The sequence below is a fragment of the Schistocerca piceifrons genome, chromosome 1 (assembly GCF_021461385.2).
Source record: "Schistocerca piceifrons isolate TAMUIC-IGC-003096 chromosome 1, iqSchPice1.1, whole genome shotgun sequence".
Taxonomy (NCBI): domain Eukaryota; kingdom Metazoa; phylum Arthropoda; class Insecta; order Orthoptera; family Acrididae; genus Schistocerca; species Schistocerca piceifrons.
In genome coordinates, this window is record NC_060138.1 from 535,965,021 (window position 1) to 535,985,232 (window position 20,212).

General features: G+C 43.2%; 1 long non-coding RNA gene across 1 annotated transcript in view; it reads left to right on the plus strand.

The window, feature by feature from the left end:
- The window catches only part of LOC124799072, a 358,440-nt gene that overhangs the window by 239,852 nt on the left and 98,376 nt on the right, over positions 1-20,212 (plus strand). The window contains exon 3 of the long non-coding RNA XR_007016980.1: positions 2,343-2,404. This is a non-coding gene — a long non-coding RNA (uncharacterized LOC124799072). The remainder of the gene's footprint in view (positions 1-2,342; positions 2,405-20,212) is intronic.

Here is a 20,212-nt window from a genome sequence, read left to right on the forward strand (position 1 = left end):
TCGCTGCTAATTTCAGCATTCTATACATTAAACAGGTAGCTTTTGAAAATTTTATTTCAGTACCATTAAAAGACATCGCCAGAGAGCAGAGCAAAGACGACATTTGGAAAGAGATCAAACTTCTGCGGCTTGACACGAGCCAGGCAACAATCAGAGGTTACTACACCTTGCACAATAACATTTTGTTTCGCCACGCTCGCCCTGACAGCGATAATTGGACTCTCTGCATACCTGAAGAACTTGTCAATAAATTAATCTGGTACACACACTTGAGCTACGCCCATTATGGTACTCGCAAATGCTTTTTGATTCTACGACAGAACTGTTATTTCACAGCCGGCCGGAGTGACTGAGCGGTTCTAGGCGCTATAGTCTGGAACCGCGCGACCGCTACGTCGCAGGTTCGAATCCTGCCTCGGGCATGGATGTGTGTGCTGTCCTTGGTTTAGTCAGGTTTAAGTAGTTCTAAGTTCTAGGGGACTGATGAGCTCAGAAGTTAAGTCCCATAGTGCTCAGAGCCATTTAGTTATTTCACAAATATCGAAAAGTGTATTCGACGAGTCTTAGTGACTTGCAAAATTTGTCAAAAAGCTAAATCTTCTACAGTAACTCACATTGCCCCTCTGTACGCCATTGTGTCCTTGAAATTAAGACAAATGGCAGCTGTTGATCTATTTGCATCCATTCCAAGAACTAATAAAGGTTTCGTTTACATTTTTGTTGCTGTAGAACTAACTTCGAAATTTGTATCTTTCATTTCGTTACGAAAAGCCACTGCTAGAACTGTTTCTAATGCTTTTACTAAAAATGTTTTGCCTCGTGTTGAACATGTTCAAGGTAATCTCCGACAATGGACCGCAATTTCGATCAGTGATATGGAAACGCACTCTGCAAGCTAGAAATATTACACCCATTTTTATTTGCAGATACCTTGCTTCTTCCAACCCATCAGAGCGCATCATGAAAGAGATTGGAAAACTTTGTCGTATCTAGTGTCACAAAAAACATACTGACTGGGACAAGCTCATTTCAGATTTTCAGGACGTCATGAATTCCACACCAAACGACGCTACCATGCTTTCGCCGTATCTTGTGTTGAAAAATATGGATCCACCTAACAAAATTCATGAAATTGTTTCTTTCCCTTCTACGGGAAGATTACGTCACCATGAAATTATAAGCATCGCACTTAACAATATAAAGCGTGCAGCACAGCGCCGCAAACGTCAACAAAAACAGGTGAGTTACCTCCAGGAATTTCGCGTAGGACAAAAAGTGTTGATACGCACTCATTACCTATTCAACAGAGGACAACGTCGTTGCAGTTAATTTCAACTTTTATATTCTGGACCTTTTAGGATACGTAATATTCCCCATCCCTATGTGATTCATGTTGAAACTTTACAGATGAGGAAATCGCGAGGCAATCATCACACCAGCAACGTCAAGCACTTCACAGAATAACTTTTGCTTTGGTTCATTTCACGTAGCTAGGTAGAAATTTGATTATCACATACCACAATTATTTATTTTTTGCCGTCGTATTGCCAGCTTTCATATGTTTATTCTGATTTGCATATGAGTGTACATAATAATATGACAAAACACAGATTTCTTTTTACCTGATACATTTCCCATGCTTATACAAATTCTGTTGGTACCTTGTTTCCACGATTCCTCGATTATCCAGCATTTCATTAGGTGGCGACGTGCCCAGGAGGGAGAATTTTGCAGGTCCGTTGTCTTACCGTAAGTATAGGCCTTGCATTGTTTTCTGTTTCCACGTGCGTGTACGTGAAAAGAACAACTGAAAGAGACAACATTTATGTTTGACATGTGTCCTGCGGGTCACATCCCTTGGGTGGACTAAGCACTGCGAACGGTAATTCAAACATTTTTTTTTTCATAATAAGCTTTTGTGTCCTTTTTGTATATAGCCTCTATACATCTTATGTTCATTTATTTCTGTTGGTATTTTGTCTTTACTGATACAATGAAATGTGCCATTTTTTATGATACTATGCTACTCCACTTTGCCATTGTCGCACACCCTATGCAAGATAGCAGGCCTTACTTTGAAGTTTCATCACAAGCTGTAATAGTCCACGAGTGCTGGTGCTGTTGTCTGCGAGGTTGTGCACCGAAGATGAACCTGCGAAAAAAAAGCGAATTCGTTTTCAAATACGTGTCATTAGATACCTATAGGTGCTAAGCAAACACATACAAATGAATTTTTCATCCAGTGAGCTCTTTTCTGTGTAAATGGTAGAGGATTCTTAAAGTTTTCGCTGTTATAATTTTAATATATTACAAGACTGTAATCTTTCTCTATTTGTTTCCAGATCTTTGCCGTTTCCACTTACCCAGTTACCCGTTTCAAGTTTTCAACGAGTTTTCCTCACTGGTGAGTAACTCAACAATTAATACTTGTTATTAATGATAGTGTTAGTCACGCCTGTGTATTCCCTGAACTTCACCCACATCTCCTAGAACTATCGTGTCAGCAGCGTGACATGAACGCATTCCTTGAGCTTCGAGTCGAACCATGCGTGACGCTGTCTGTAATTGACTTTTAACTAGCTGTCCTCACGCAAATTCACTAACATGAGGCAGGGTCTCCCTTGATAGTCTTCGGTACCTGTACTAGAGGCTGCATTCTCGTCTTCTACAGATACGTACTCTCATCTATTAACATAAATTACATCACATGGTCCCGAGGAGCTAAGGGACAATTTCATAACGAGAGTTTATTTTGTTAGTTCCTGCTTAGCCGGGTGGTAACGTGCTCGCCTCCCATGCAAGTGGGCCCGGGTTCAATTCCCGGCCGGGTTGGAGATTTTCTTTACTCGGGGACTGGGTGTTGTGTTGTGTTGTCCTCATCATCATTTCATCCTCGTCACCGGCGCATAAGTCGCCCAATGTGGCGTCGACTGAAGCAAGACTTGCACTTGGCGGCCGAACTTCCCCGGATGGGGCCTCCCAGCCAAGGATGCCATATGCTCATTTCAATTTTTATTATGTAAGTTTATTTTTTTCTGCTCTTTCAGAAAGGAAATGAATGTCTTACTACTCGTAGAATACTTGCTGTGTTGACTGAAAATAGCAAGCTGATACTATGTGCCGGACCAGGATTCGAACTCAGCCCTTTCGCGATCATCACATACCGCAATTATTTATTTTTTGCCGTTGAGCTTGGTATAACGCATACCAATTAACGCTTAAAGTCGATCCACCGGACTGTTTAAACAACTTAACACGTCCAATCAGATTTCATAGCAATGAGCAGCGTATACGCTGGGTGCACTGTTTGTGAGATGCCAAACTTGGGTAGTTGACAGACGTTCTACGGGAGTTGCCCAGAAAGTAAAGCACAGCATTTTTGTTGTTCAACAATTCTTTATTAAACATAATGAGAATTACACACATGAAGAAATGATGTTTTATCTACACACCCTATGTTTTCACGTAATCTGCATCTCGTTCTACGGCCTACCCCCAGAGTGATACAAGGGTGTGTACGCCCTGTCGGTACCAATCCTTGTCTTGATGGCGGAGCCAGTGCTTCACTGTGTGAATCACCACCTCGTCGTCCTCAAAATGTCTTCCACGAATGGCATCATTTAAGGGCGAATGACATCAGGTCGCTGCAACATGTCAGGTGTGACAGCCGTGGATGGCCTCCTCGACCACTGCAAATCGTAGAGCTTTGCCGAACCCCCTTCTGATGACCTCACCCTCCATGCCCAGCGACTAACTGTACTTACGTCGACAGCAGATGTTCCATAGACTTTGCACAAGCGTTTGTGAATATTCCACACAGTTTCTTTCTCTGCAGTGAGAAATTCAATGACGACACGTTGCTTGTAACGTACTTCACCTACAGACGCCATTTCGAAACTGTCCAGCAGCTACGCTATCTGTCGGAAGAGACGGAAACTTTGAGCACTCAATCAGGAGACTTAATATGATACGTACGTAACGTTTCGCACCCGTAGCATTGTTTCCGTCTGAGAAAGAACGGCGGTGCATTACTTCCTGGGCAATCCTCGTAATCAAACCTTTGCTTTCAGTGAGCACTGCCCCGCCCCCCCCCCCCCCCCTCCCTCACCCACCCTGACTGATCTAACTTGTCACTACTTTCTTCTCCCAAAAGTCATTTCCTGTCCCCACGACATTGCAGGAATATCTGTAGAGTTTTCGGTGGGATGGTGAGGAATTACGGTCAGACTGGCGAACAAAGTATGACAAGTTTCTTCATGTCTGACACGGCAAATTCACTGCATTCTGAGCGCTCCCTTCTGAAAAGTATTGTCACTGCGAACTTTTGACGCGGCTACAGTGACTTAGTGGTAAACTACATGTACCGCATAAACAAGCGAAAACCATAATTTACACACAGAACACACACTGTTTCCAAGCGCGAAGCAGAAAAATAACGTTTACCGTTGGCTGAACAAAGATATGGAGGAGCAACATTCGGCAGCAAAAGATCCATACTCTCTGGAGGCTACCTTTCAGTATCCATCATAAAGCCATCGTGTGTGTGTGTGTGTGTGTTTTGCCAAGTCTCTGGAATACATAGTATATGTTCGCACCGCATTCACCATATGCCGTAAAGACTCGTGCAAGTACAATGTGAGAACCATTGTGAAAGTCTACATCTACATCTACATCCATACTCCGCAAGCCACATGACGGTGTGTGGCGGAGGGTACTTTGAGTACCTCTATCGGTTCTCCCTTCTATACCAGTCTCGTATTGTTCATGGAAAGAAAGAATGTCGGTATGCCTCCGTGTGGGCTCCAATCTCTATGATTTTATCCTCATCGTCTCTTCGCGAGAGATACGTAGGAGAGAGCAATATACTGCTTGACTCCTCGGTGAAGGTATGTTCTCGAAACTTCAACAAAAGCCCGCACCGAGCTACTGAGCGTCTCTCCTGCAGAGTCTTCCACTGGAGTTTATCTATCATCTCCGTAACGCTTTCGCGATTACTAAATGATCCTGTAACGAAGCGCGCTGCTCTCCGTTGGATCTTCTCTATCTCTTCTATCAACCCTACCTGGTACGGATCCCACACCGCTGAGCAGTATTCAAGCAGTGGGAGAACAAGTGTACTGTAGCCTACTTCCTTTGTTTTCGGATTGCATTTCCTTAGGATTCTTGCAATGAATCTGTCTGGCATCCGCTTTACCGACAATCAACTTTGTATGATCATTCCATTTTAAATCACTCCTAATACCTACTCCCAGATAATTCACGGAATTAACTGCTTCCAGTTGCAGACCTGCTATATTGTAGCTAAATGATAAAGGATCTTTCTTTCTATGTATTCGCAGCACATTACACTTGTCTACATTGAGATTCAATTGCCATTCCCTGCACCATGCGTCAATTCGTTGCAGATCCTCCTGCATTTCTGTACAATTTTCCATTGTTACAACCTCTCGATATACCACAGCATCATCCGCAAAAAGCCTCAGTGAACTTCCGATGTTATCCACAAGGTCATTTATGTATATTGTGAATAGCAACCGTCCTACGACACTCCCCTGCAGCACACTTGAAATCACTCTCACTTCGGAAGCTTTCTCTCCATTGAGAATGACATGCTGCGTTAAACATTTGTGACAACCCTGTTAAGAACTGTGAGGAATTTAATGAAGGGTTATAGATACTAGAAATACTGTAATTGATGTACAGGTAACGGATGCATTACATGTATTAGAAATGCATTAGGAATAGTGTACTTGATGTTCAGTAAACAAATGCATTAAGCTATAAATTTCAAAGGAAGTACTACATAAATGGAAAGCACATCAGAGAGTGTTTCAAACATGTCAACGCAAACAACGGGAAAGAAAAAAATGGAACACTGTGGTATAACTGCTTGGCAATAATCTTTTTTAAAAGTAATCCTTAAATTTAAAAAAAACTTATATTTGTTTTCAGACAGTCAGTTCCTGTCAGACAACCATATTCAAGTCACGGGTTAGCTCTAAATCATGTCTAAGGTCGTTCCTGAGTATGAAATACGTAATTGTACAACTATTCTCCTGATGGCGGGACAATGGTTTGCGGCGCTGTTATCTTATTGCTAGCTGGTCAACTTCCACACCTGATACGTCGCTGAAATCCTTTTCGACAGCCACATAAAAGTACAAAGTTCTATTTTTTTAAAAAAATCGGTACCATAATTAGCAGTTATAGCTGTTAAACATGTCTTCTATATGTCTGGAAATACTTCATATTTCTGCTAAAACTTGGTGAAAACATCTCCATATACAATGGTGTGCAAAACTTACGGAGGAAAGTAACCATCGCATGACATGTCACTGCTAAGAAACATAGCTTGCTGAAACTTGGACCACACAAAGGAACAATTGCTACGCTGTAGTACAGAAGATAACTGGAAGAAATATGCAATGAGATGAACAGGAATGGTACTTTTATTCGCCGGCCGGTGTGGCCGTGCGGTTAAAGGCGCTTCAGTCTGGAACCGCGTGACCGCTACGGTACCCACCAACTATCTTTGGGAAATTTTGAAAGAGAGAGAGAAAGAGAGAGTTGGATAAAAGATTGCTAAAGGTTGTTATGAAATTGTATGAAAATAACACAGTTGGACAGAAGAATTGGCCGGCCGGAGTGGCCGTGCGGTTCTGGGACGCTACAGTCTGGAACCGAGCGACCGCTACGCTCACAGGTTCGAATCCTGCCTCGGGAATGGATGTGTGTGATGTCCTTAGGTTAGTTAGGTTTAATTAGTTCTAAGTTCTAGGCGACTGATGACCTCAGAAGTTAAGTCGCATAGTGCTCAGAGCCATTTGAACCATTTTTTTGGTACTTTTATTCAAATACAGTTGTTAACACAGATGTCACTGAAATTTATGATGGTCACCTGGACGTTACAACAGGCGGGAGATTGTTCTTAATATGGTGTCTGATCATCACTGACGGCAATGAATGCTCTGCAATCTTTGGTGAAGGTTCTTGTGGGAGGGCGCTCCGTCTCTCCACCAGCGCGGTTGGCCGTCGGTACATGCAGACGCGCTGCAATATGTCTCCCAGAGCATCTCACACGTGATCGATGGGATTTACTTTGCCAATCATGTGGTCAGCATGGGAAAACGTTGCAGAGCTTCCATTGCCGTGCGTGGTGATCGTACACCCTATTACGAAGCAATTCCCGCGTTTTGTAACGTCCACGTGACCGTCGTAAATTTCGGTGACGTCAGTGTAATTACTGTCTTTGAGTAAGTGCCATCTCTGTTCGTCTCATTGAGTATTTCTTTCGCTTACCCTTTGTACTGTACTGTAGTAGTTCTTTCTATATGTAGTCCAAGTTTCATCGAGCTATGTTACTTGGCAGTGGCGCACCACTATAAAGTTTCTTTCGTCCTTAAGTGTTGTTCACGAGTGTACTTACTCGTTCTGAATGTAATTTGGCGTCGTGGCTTGTCTCAGGTGCCTCTCACTGTTTATAAATGACCTGGAATATAACATCGATGCACCATCTCCAGATTTAAAAATAAATGAAATAAAAATGTAGAATTAAAAAAACGCTGATAATGGCAACAATTTGGTGAGAAATGTTCGGTCCGGAAATCTAAAGAAAGAAGAATTTGCGTTTTGTATCAATACGAGGAAACGAATTGTCTAATTATGCTTATATTATATTACATTTTGTACAAAAAAAGATGGGCTTCAAACAGCAACTGTACGTTATACAGCGTGTACATAAAGTCCGGGAACACTTTCAATTATTCATTGCAGAAGAACTAAACATTGTACAGATGTCATACATATTGCATTTTGAAGAGAAACTCTGAAAGTTTTTTTTATTTTTACAAACATTCGATATGCGAACCACGAGTGACCCGGCAGACGTCAATACGGTAATCCTCTCGCACGCGCTCCATATTCACTTCACTCACACTGGGACGGCCGCTTCTGTGTGCCGAGCACAAGCAACTCCGTCGTAACGAATTTGTTGTGCCAGTGGTAAATGGCCTTCCTTGTTGGTGGCTTCTTACCGTGCTTGATTCTAAACATCCGTTGAACAGCTGTAGCACACTTCTTTTTGTCGAACTCGAACACACAGAAAGCTCGCTCCGCACCTGAACTTACTATGTTTGCGACTAGCGCTGACTATTGGCAGATTACCAAACTACGCTGTGGCGGTATACATGGAACAAAAAACTTTCAGGGTTTCTCTTCAAAATATATGTATGATATACGTGCAATGTTTGGTTTTGTGCAATAAATAATTGAAAATGTTCCCGGACTTTATGTAGATCCTGTATTTTTCGTAGTAAGTGTGGAAAGCCAAGGCAAGTACGGAAATGTCTAGGACTGACCGGAGATCAAAATCCCGATTGGACCGCAAACTTCTATCACACCGTGGGACCAAGTGAACGTGTGATCAAAACAGCTGGTATAGTACTGTTCTGAAGACTCAGCGGCCTTCTAAATCGGCGGTGGCAGACGAGCCAGCCTCGCTTTGTCCCACAGCGCCAGTGAAAGCGAAAGCCGCGAAAGCTGCCCGGTGAGAACAGAGACGGGGAAACCGGGACGCCCCCTCCAGCACTGAGCCTCGCCCACTGCCTTGCTGCTGCCGGCAAGTCGATCCTCGCAAAGGCGCGTATTACGTTAATTTTCTCGTACCGCAATACATCTACAACTGCATCTACACACATACTCCGCAGCCCACCGTTCGATGCGTGGCGGAAGGTACCCAGTACCACCACTAGTCATTTCCTTTCCTGTTACACTCGCAAATAGAGCGGGGGAAGAAAGAGTATCTACCAGGTGTACAGGTATGAAATGAGCGTTTTTTTGTGAAAATGAAACACTAATTTTGAATTGAAAAGTAAAAACATTTTATTGAAAGTACTGACCATTGCTTTCTATGCATTTTGACCACCTTTCTGGCAATTTGTGGACACCACGCCAATAGAAATGTTCGTCTTTTAAAGCAAACCAATCAGACACCCAATTTTCGACTTCTTCGTAGGAATCGAAGTGTTCCTCACCCAATGCGTGTCCCATTGATGAAAACAAATAGTAGTCGGAAGGGGCCAAGTCTGGTGAATACGGCGGGTGGGGTAGCAGCTCCCAGCCAAGTGTTTTGATTGTATCCTGAACCAGTTTTGCTTTGTGTGCAGGTGCGTTGTCGAGTAAAAAAATTACTTTGCCATGTCTTCTGGCCCATTCTGGTCTTTTTTCGACCAATGCATAGTTCAAATTGATCATTTGTTGTCTGTAGCGATTAGTATTCACAGTTTCACCGGGTTTTAGAAGCTCATGATACACCACACCTTTCTGATCCCACCAAACACAGAGCATTGTCTTCTTGCCGAATCGATCTGGTTTTGCAGTCGATGATGATGGTTGTCCCAGATTAACCCATGATTTTTCCCGTTTAGGATTCTTAAAATAAATCCATTTTTCATCGCCAGTAGCAATTCGGTGCAAAATTGATTTTCTTTCATGTCTTTGAAGCAAAATTTGACAAATGGTTTTTCGGTTTTCCATCTGTCTTTCATTCAGTTCATGTGGCACCCATTTTCACAGTTTTTGATCCTTCCCACAGCTTTCAAACGGCAGAAATTGTTTGTTGTGCAACATTTAGCATTGCTACCATTTTCTTCTGACTCAAAGTATCATCTTCATCCAGTATTGCTTGCAATTCGGGGTCTTCGAACTTTTTTGGTGGTCTTCCACGTTCTTCATTTATTACATCAAAATCATTATTTCTGAACCGTTGAAACCATCTTTTGCATGTTACTTCTGATAGAGCATGATCACCATATGCCTCGACAAGCATTCGATGCGACTCTGCAGCCCCTTTTTAAAAATGAAAACAAAAAATTAATGCTTTCCGCAAATCATCACTTTCTGGTACAAAATTTGGCATTGTTAACACGATGCAAACATATGATGTTGTTTGTTCCATGACTTGATGTATACTAAATATCTTTGACAGATGTCATACCAAGCAAACAAAAAAAATTAAGGCTCGTTCACAACAAATGTTCCCTATCGACACATTACTATCTTAACGGTCATTTCATACCGGTACACCTCGTATATGTCTTATTTGTTGTTGTTGTGGTCTTCAGTCCGAACACTGATTTGATGCAGCTCTCCATGCTACTCTATCCTGTGCAAGCTTCTTCATCTCCCAGTACTTACTTCTGAATCTGTTTAGTGTATTCATCTCTTGGTCTCCCTCTACGATTTTTAGCCTCCACGCTGCCCTCCAGTACTAAATTGGTGATCCCTTGATGCCTCATAAGATGTCCTACCAACCGATCCCTTCTTCTAGTCAAGCTGTGCCACAAACTCCTCTTCTCCCCAATTCTATTCAATATCTCCTCATCAGTTATGTGATCTACCCATCTAATCTTCAGCATTCTTCTGTAGCACCACATTTCGAAAGCTTCTATTCTCTTCTTGTCCAAACTATTTATCGTCCAGGTTTCACTTCCATACATGGCCACACTCCATACAAATACTTTCAGAAACGACTTCCTGACACTTAAATCTATACTCGATGTTAACAAATTTTTCTTCTTCGAAAATGCTTTCCTTTCCATTGCCAGTCTACATTTTATATCCTCTCTTCTTCGACCAGCACCAGTTATTTTGCTCCCCAAATATCAAAACTCATTTACTACTTTAAGTGTCTCATTTCCTAACCTAGTTCCCTCAGCATCACTCGATTTAATTCAACTACATTCCATTATCCTCGTTCTGCTTTTGTTGATGTTCATCTCGTCTCCTCCTTTCAAGACACTGTCCATTCCGTTCAACTGCTCTTCTAAGTCCTTTGCTGTCTCTGACAGAATTACAATGTCATCGGAGTACCTCAAAGTTTTTATTTCTTCTCCATGGATTTTAATTCCTACTCCGAATGTTTCTTTTGTTTCCTTTGCTGCTTACTCAATATACAGATTGAATAACATCGGGGACAGGCTACAACCCTGTCGCACTCCCTTCCCAACCATTGCTTCCCTTTCATGCCCCTTCACTCTTATAACTGCCATCTGGTTTCTGTACAAATTGTAAATAGCCTTTCGCTTCCTGTATTTTACCCCTACCACTTTCAGAATTTGAAAGAGAGTATTCCCGTCAACATTGTCAAAAGCTTTCTCTGAGTCTACAGATGGTAGAAACGTAGGTTAGCCTCCCCTTAATCTATTTTCTAAGATAAGTCCTAGTATGGACCCTAATTCATCGTATCTTATTTTCGTGATCCTTAGGCGAAACATATTTTGGCGGCAGCAGAATCGTTCTGTAGCCAGCTTCAAATGCCAGTTCTCTAAATTCTCGCATTAGTATTTCGCGAAAAGAACGTCTCCCTCCCTACAGCGATTTCCACTTGATTGCCCGAAGCATCTCCTAACACTTGCGTGTTGTTTGAACTTAACAAATCCAGCAGCCCGCCTCTGAATTGCTCCGACGTCTTCCTTTAATTCGACGGGGTAGAGTCCCAAACACACGAGCAGTACTCAGAATTGGTCGCATTAGCGTCTTACATGCGGTTTCCTTTGCAGATGAAGCACACCTTCCCAAAATTCTCTGAGTAAACCGAACTCGACCATTCGCCTTCCCTACCACAATCCTCACATGCTGTGAAACCTTATGCCCAGATATTTAAACGTGTCAAGCAGGACACTCCTAATGCTGTACCCGAACATTACGGGTTTGTAATTCCTACTCGTCAGCATTAAGGTACATTTTTCTTCATTTAGAGCAGCTGCTATTCATCACAACACCTAGAAATTTTGTCTAAGTCATCTTGTATCCTCTTACAATGACTAAACTTCGACACCTTCCCTTACAACACAGTATCGTCAGAAAACAACCGCATATTGCTGCCCACAATGACCGCCAAATCAGTTATGTATATAGAAAATAAAAGCAGTCCCACCACACTTCCCTGAGGCACTCCTGTCTGTAACCTCGTCGCTGATGAACACTCGCCGTCGAGTACAAGATACTGGGCTCTATTACTTAAGAAGTCTTCCAAACACTCGCTTATATGGAACCTAATCCATATGCTCGTACCTTCGTTAACTCTCTGCAATGAGCACCGTGTCCAATGCTTCAAGGAAAACTAGGAATAATGAATCTCCCTGTTACCCTCCATACACCTCCATACATAGTTCGCAGGATGTCGTATGAGAAAGGGACAGCTGCGTTGTACGCAAACGATTCTTTCTAAATCATTGTTGATTCGTGGACATAAGCTTCTCTGTCTCAAGAAAATTCATTATATTCGAACACAGAATATGTTCAAGAATGCTGCAGCAAATCCATGTTAAGGATATTGGTCAGTAATCGTGCGGATCCGTTCTTTTACCTTTCTTACATACAGGAATCATCTGCGCTTTTTTCCAGTCGCTAGGACAGGCGCTTGGCGAGAGATTCGCGACAAATGCAACCTATGTAAGGAGCCAATGCCGTACAGTACTCTAAAAACAAGATTGGGATTCCATCCCAACCTGGCGTCTTACTTGTTTCCAACATTTCCAGTTGTATCTCTACACCCAGTATGCATATTATTATGTCGTTCACACGACGGTCTGTTCGGTGGTCAAACGATATGCGTTCGTGTCGCGATATAACCTGATTTGCAGATGCGTATTATTCGAGTTGCATTGCATGTGATAGTGTTCCAGGCACGGACCCGAATTTACGATTAAAGTTAGTTCACGAGCCCATGTCATATACAGTGAGGATGCGCGCACTATGTACGCTTCAAATGACCTTTCCATGTTTGTTGACAGACTCAACAGTGGACACAAAATTTCCTGTGGACAAAGGAGAGTTGATAATGAGGTTTCTTATCAGAAAAACACAAACTATGCAAGTCATGTTGGTAGCATCTTTTTTAAGCAATTAGTCCGCGAATGATTCCTCAACCTCGCAGCAGTGAATGTAATAAAACTGTTCAAGAAGATTTTGTCTCCTCCTCATGTGATCGTTTAGCACCCCATGCTGTAGCTAAAACGAGGTGCGTTCCATAAGCAATGCAACACATTTTTCTCTCGGATTGTTTCGGCTGAAAAAATGTGTAATTTGTTGTGGGACATCATGGAATATTCTCTCTTCAACCTCTACAGTTTCTTGAAGTTGTAATGCTGGCAGTCTTCAGATTGGCATCTGTAACGGAGGTGGTGCATTCCAAGCAGAGAGCAGTAACTGAGTTCTTTTGGCTGAAAACCAGAGCATCGCAGATATCCATAGGCCCGTGCAGGATGTCTACTGAGATCTGGTAGTGAAGAAAAGCAGGCTGAGTCGCTGGGCGAGGCGTCTGTCATCAGCGCAGCAACGTCGCGCAAACCTGTCCGATGTCCCGAGTGGCGGCCGGCCGCACACAGCTGTACTATCCTCAGGAATCTGAAAAAACCACTTCAGCGTATTTGTCGCCACAAAAATGCAAACGAACTTTGAAAGTTTACCGTCTTACTTCCTTGCCTAGGGACGCCAGATGAAAGTTGATGTCAAGCCTTGAATCAAAATTGCGCAACGGATAACTGGGGAGAGGAGCTTGAGAGCGCTACCTAGAGAGCGTGTACGATACTAGGCAAGGGGCTGGAGGGCTCACACGCTGATGTGTGGGTCCCTGCATTCTATAGCTTTTATTTTAAATAAATTCCTTTAACCTGACTTCTTTGTGATTTTTAAGGTATGTTAAAGATGGATGACAGTTGATTACCTATTTATTTTAAACATTATCACTCGACTTTACAGCGATAGCAGCAATTGTTTCAGTTTACAGATATTACAATTTTACAACTTATAGCTCGGGTGTAATATATACTAATCTGCACGCACATTTCTACAGGTAAGACGGAATTGCGTTGGCCAAATGTATACCACCAAGGTCTCCCAATATTTTACATAGGACATTCACTATGTGAGGAGGGTAACGGGCAAACTGGGGACCAGATACAGGATGTTTCAAAAATGACCGGTATATTTGAAACGGCAATAAAAACTAAACGAGCAGTGATAGAAATACACCGTTTGTTGCAATATGCTTGGGACAACAGTGCATTTTCAGGCGGACAAACTTTCGAAATTACAGTAGTTACAATTTTCAACAACAGATGGCGCTGCAAGTGATGTGAAAGATATAGAAGACAACGCAGTCTGTGGGTGCGCCATTCTGTACGTCGTCTTTCTGCTGTAAGCGTGTGCTGTTCACAACGTGCAAGTGTGCTGTAGACAACATGGTTTATTCCTTAGAACAGAGGATTTTTCTGGTGTTGGAATTCCACCGCCTAGAACACAGTGTTGTTGCAACAAGACGAAGTTTTCAACGGAGGTTTAATGTAACCAAAGGACCGAAAAGCGATACAATAAAGGATCTATTTGAAAAATTTCAACGGACTGGGAATGTGACGGATGAACGTGCTGGAAAGGTAGGGCGACCGCGTACGGCAACCACAGAGGGCAACGCGCAGCTAGTGCAGCAGGTGATCCAACAGCGGCCTCGGGTTTCCGTTCGCCGTGTTGCAGCTGCGGTCCAAATGACGCCAACGTCCACGTATCGTCTCATGCGCCAGAGTTTACACCTCTATCCATACAAAATTCAAACGCGACAACCCCTCAACGCCGCTACCATTGCTGCACGAGAGACATTCGCTAACGATATAGTGCACAGGATTGATGACGGCGATATGCATGTGGGCAGCATTTGGTTTACTGACGAAGCTTATTTTTACCTGGACGGCTTCGTCAATAAACAGAAATGGCGCATATGGGGAACCGAAAAGCCCCATGTTGCAGTCCCATCGTCCCTGCATCCTCAAAAAGTACTCGTCTGGGCCGCCATTTCTTCCAAAGGAATCATTGGCCCATTTTTCAGATCCGAAACGATTACTGCATCACACTATCTGGACATTCTTCGTGAATTTGTGGCGGTACAAACTGCCTTAGACGACACTGCGAACACCTCGTGGTTTATGCAAGATGGTGCCCGGCCACATCGCACGGCCGACGTCTTTAATTTCCTGAATGAATATCTCGATGATCGTGTGATTGCTTTGTGCTACCCGAAACATACAGGAGGCGGCGTGGATTGGCCTCCCTATTCGCCAGACATGAACCCCTGTGACTTCTTTCTGTGGGGACACTTGAAAGACCAGGTGTACCGCCAGAATCCAGAAACAATTGAACAGCTGAAGCAGTACATCTCATCTGCATGTGAAGCCATTCCGCCAGACACTTTGTCAAAGGTTTCGGGTAATTTCATTCAGAGACTACGCCATATTATTGCTACGCATGGTGGATATGTGGAAAATATCGTACTATAGAGTTTCCCAGACCGCAGCGCCATCTGTTGTTGAAAATTGCAACTACTGTAATTTCGAAAGTTTGTCTGCCTGAAAATGTACTGTTGTCCCAAGCATATTGCAACAAACGGTGTATTTCTATCGCTGCTCGTTTAGTTTTTATTGCCGTTTCAAATATACCGGTCATTTTTGAAACACCATGTATTTTAACACAGGGGGTCAAATTTCCGGAATTAAACGAGCACTTTCATTACCTTACACAATCCGAAGCTGGAGATAAAAGAATTAGTACAAATATTCAAATACCTCTCTTCCATGCTTGAACATTGAGACAGACGCACTGAGGGCACGTCTGCTCACTTACCCGTCTTCTGTAACACTCCTAGAATATGGCGGGCACCCGGAGGTCTTCCTGGACCCCGGTGGAGGGGGTGGTCGAACCACTTGGCCGTGACCAACCTCTCCACCCCAAATCTTGTGACACTGGAAAGTCTCTGACTTTTACCTGCCTGTGCTGTCTCTCTGATCCCATAGCCAGGAGTAAGGTTGGCACTACTATACTAGAGAAGTACTTCCCAACAAAGATTTGGCCACGCTTTACGGAAAGGTGTGAGGAGGATTAGGAAAGTTCATGTGCAGATTCACATCCACGTACAAGAAATTCATAATACACGACACATATAAATACGTATTATGAAGCCTGACACATTTCTTTCCACCCGTCCACATGGGTTCTGTTGCACCCGCGGCGCGCAGTCCGGAACCGCGCGACTGCTACGGTCGCAGGTTCGAATCCTGCCTCGGGCATGGGTGTGTGTGATGTCCTTAGGTTAGTTAGGTTTAAGTAGTTCTAAGTTCTAGGGGACTGATGACCACAGCTGTTAAGTCCCATAGTGCTCAGAGCCAAATCAGCACCCGCGGCCGACCTCGTCGTGTAATAAAATTGGCTGCGGAGCCGCCTCTGTTTCTATTTCCCGGTGCGAGCGAGCAGCGAAACCTGATGCTTATAGAGCGGAAACTACTGTACCGTTTCAACTTCTCCTTCTCCCCGACAACGAAAGGCTTCATAAAGGACTGTGAACCCGAGAGGAGCTCACAAAACTTCTTTAGACTGTTCTTCCTCACCCACCCTACAGCCCGCATTTCGCACCTTCCTACTTTCATCTGTTTGGCCCATTGAAGGGTACTGCGCGGGAAGCAGTAGGCGGATGATGCGGAGGGTTATTGATGTAGCAATACATTAACTCCGACGTCGGCCAGTGGAGTGGTACCATGCGATTATACAAGCGCTCCCAGTAAGGTGGCGTAAGTCCTTCGCTTTGAAAGGAGATTACTTCGAAAAATAGGTTCTTGCAACCAAAAGAGATAAAAATAATATGGTGTATTGGAATCCTGAGTAAAATCATCCTACTTTCAGAAAAAAAGCGTTGCTTTACTTGGAAGAAATAGTTCCTCCATTTTTCGACGGTGGCATTTGCATTGCTTCTGTTTTTCCGCACCTATAAGCAACGATTGCGTTTTGCTCGGTTGGACGACGAAATTACTCTGTCGCACTGCACACTAATTCGTGAGAGTTGCAGACTGTCAGTTTGAGTTGCTAGTATAACAATAGTATTACGCGTAGTTCCCTGTTTGGTCGAGTTAATTAGTCCACTGCGCTGCGCATCCTGGATCCTGGTTAATTAACAGCCCGCCATGAGATTACAGAGTAACTAGATCTCCGTTTGATAACTCCTTTAAAGCTAATTTTTAATACACTATGATGAACCTTTTTTTTTTAATTTTGTGTTCAAATATTGTCGATTCAGCCAGACTTCAACAGTTAAAAAGCTAGTCCAATGCATTCTGCTCGCTGCATTCACCGAAGAGAATAAGAATGACGCGTCCATGGGTCGACAAATGTGGGTTCACTAAGGCAAGCGCTGTCTGGGACAAATAATGAAACGTTCCTTCCGTCTCATCCTCGGAGCTCCCGTGGCGTCTTACGAAGTCCCACTGCAGCGGCCACGGCGAGAATTCATTCTCTTGTGTTGCACACAGTGCGAGACAATTTACGCGACGAAGATTAACTTAGATATGTTTACTGGTGGTCTCAGGTTAGTCTTCTGCACTGATACGCTATAAAAATCAATCTATACGATTGTCACCAGCGTCGATTTAACCCGCAAAACTTGTTTCAACTCGTTACTTAAAAAAGTAGTGTACTTACCGAAACGCAATGACAAAAATGTCGAGAGCCGTCCATTGGACTGGGAAATGTACGGCGCTAATTATTCATACACTACATCTATGTCTACGTCAGCATATACGTGACTGTTCTGCAATTTACACTTAACTGCCTGGCGAAGGGTTCTTCGAACCACCTTCAGTCTATTTCTCTACAGCTCCACTCTCTAACAGCAAGTACGAAAATTGAAAACTTATTTCTTTCTGTACGAGCTCTGATTTCTATTATTTTATTATGATGATCACATCTCCCTATTTCGGTTGGTGACAGTAAAATATTTTCACTGTCGGAGGAGAAAGTTGGTGATTGAAATTTCGTGAAAAGATTGCACCGCAACGAGAAACGCTTTTGTTTTAATAATTGCTATCCCAATTCGCTTATGATACCAGTGACACTCTCCCCCCTACTTCGCGATAATATAAAACGAGCTGCTGTTGTTGTTCAGTCAGTCCTATGTGGTAAGGATCCCGTACAGCACAGCAGGACTCTAGTAGAGGTCGGACAAGCGTACTATACGCAATCTCTTCAGTAGACCTGTTGCATCTTCTAACTCTTCTGCCAATAAAACGTAGTGTCTGCAGTAGGGTGATAGCAACTCCCTCTGTAACGTTCACGAGAATGGAACAGGATAGCAGTTAAAAAAAAAAAAGTCACACAAACATCACACGTGAAGTTGCCGCAGTAACAAATGTAATTTATTAGTTTCGACTGAATCTCCCCAAGTCTATCGTCTTCATTGCACAAAATTCGTGAGTTCGAGACATCTCCACTAAATAGTTTTGCATCCAGGTCTTCCAGCCACCGAGAATGTAGGTAACTTCTCTTTTATTTCCTGTTCTCACTAATACCACTCTCTTGGTATGCGTCGTTTGCTGCCAGCGCTTTTCCACCGAGTATTTCCAACAGGTGTTGGAAAACACCAGCCCCCATGGGAAAGTCACTAACTCTTATGGGAAGCAGAAAGTAAAAATTTTTCGAAATAATGAATTTTGTAAAACTGTGCTGCGTTATATCCCAGTCGTTCCTAAACAAGAATACGTATTGTATTTGTATACTTGGCATATATTGATAGGAAAGAGACAGCACTTTATTAACAACGACAAGTCTCCTTTCGTCAATCCAGCTGTGTTTAGTCCGGCTGCAGCAACCTTTCTCTGTCTTAACTCTTATTTATTCCTTGGTGATTTCTTTTCAAGCTGGTCAGCTCCGTGTTAAGGAGTGTAGGCAGCAGCTGAACGTAAATTCTGCGTTCTGTTTACGCTTTGCTTGTCTTGATCTGAAGGAGACACTTGGTTTCAGGAAGTAATCTTATTGTGTTTATTATATTTTATCAAATGGTTCAAATGGCTCTGAGCACTATGGGACTTAACTTCTGAGGTCATCAGTCCCCTAGAACTTAGAACTACTTAAACCTAACTAACCTAAGGATATCACACACATCCATGCCCGAGGCAGGATTCGAACCTGCGACCGTAACAGTCGCGCGTTTCCGGACTGTAGTGCCTAGAACCGCTCGGCCACTCCGGCCGGCATATTTTATCCGTATAGATCGTAAATATGGACAGTATAATATGCAAAAACACTATTAATTTAGAAGGAATGAGAAATGCTGATTGGGCCACCTTCATTCACAGGATCGCTACGGACGATGACCCCTGTCATTCTCTCTGCCCAAAGGGCTCCGAGTTAAGGCGTAAATGTTAGAGAACTAGTGATCTATATGTTTGACGTACAGGTATCACTTATTAATGTCAATAGCAGATATAACAAAACCTAACTATAGAGACTTCGCTTCCAAAAACTTGCCTGCTTAATCCGTTCGTGGTAGAACTCAAAATTCCAACAAAAGTTTCAGCAACTTTATGTGGGAACGCTTGCCTACAACAGTATTTGTGGGCCTCAAAACACTAAGAACTGGTGTCGTGGGCGCGGCGTTGCGCATCTATGATGTATCAGTCAGCACGTTGAAAATTTTCAGAGATATGAGGATAGAACCTGGGATGAACATGTGCTTGTGTCTGTTGACTAGCTGAGGGTACGGGAGGCTGAGAAAAGTATCCTACAAAGACAAGAGGCCAGGATTCAGAAGAGGGACACCAAACGTAAGCGGAGGATATTGCGACAGCTGTGGACCTGGCGAGCTTTAATTTTGAGTGTAGATTGAACAGAAACTTTAAACGCGTTTTCCCAAATGTATGAAAATTTTAGCTTCTGGTAGAATTTTCTCTGAAACTTCATCAAAATTGTAAGGTGTCAGGCGAATCCAACACCTTCCATGAAAACCCTGACATGATAAGCAAATCCAGAAGTATGTCACATAGCTCCGAATAAGTCGTGACATTAAATTAACCAAAGTAATACGAGTAACGAGTGAGCAAATGGAATACCACAGACTAACACAAGAATGCCTAAATGCATGTCATATCTTCCCACCATGAGACAGACGCAGTTCCGAGGGGAGAAACGAGAACAGAAGCCGAGAGCAGAACCGTGTTAAGCTGGAAGGGATGGACACCCACGTCGCCAGCTAACCGCTAGGACAACCCCCCAGCCCATGTTAAAAGCTAGAGCCCTCCAGAAGAACAGTATAGATCTTACGATAACACAAAAAGGGCCACACCACTCGCAAGTTTTTAGCGTGAGACTTTTTCGCGTCTCTGTTACGTTGAAAACTTTA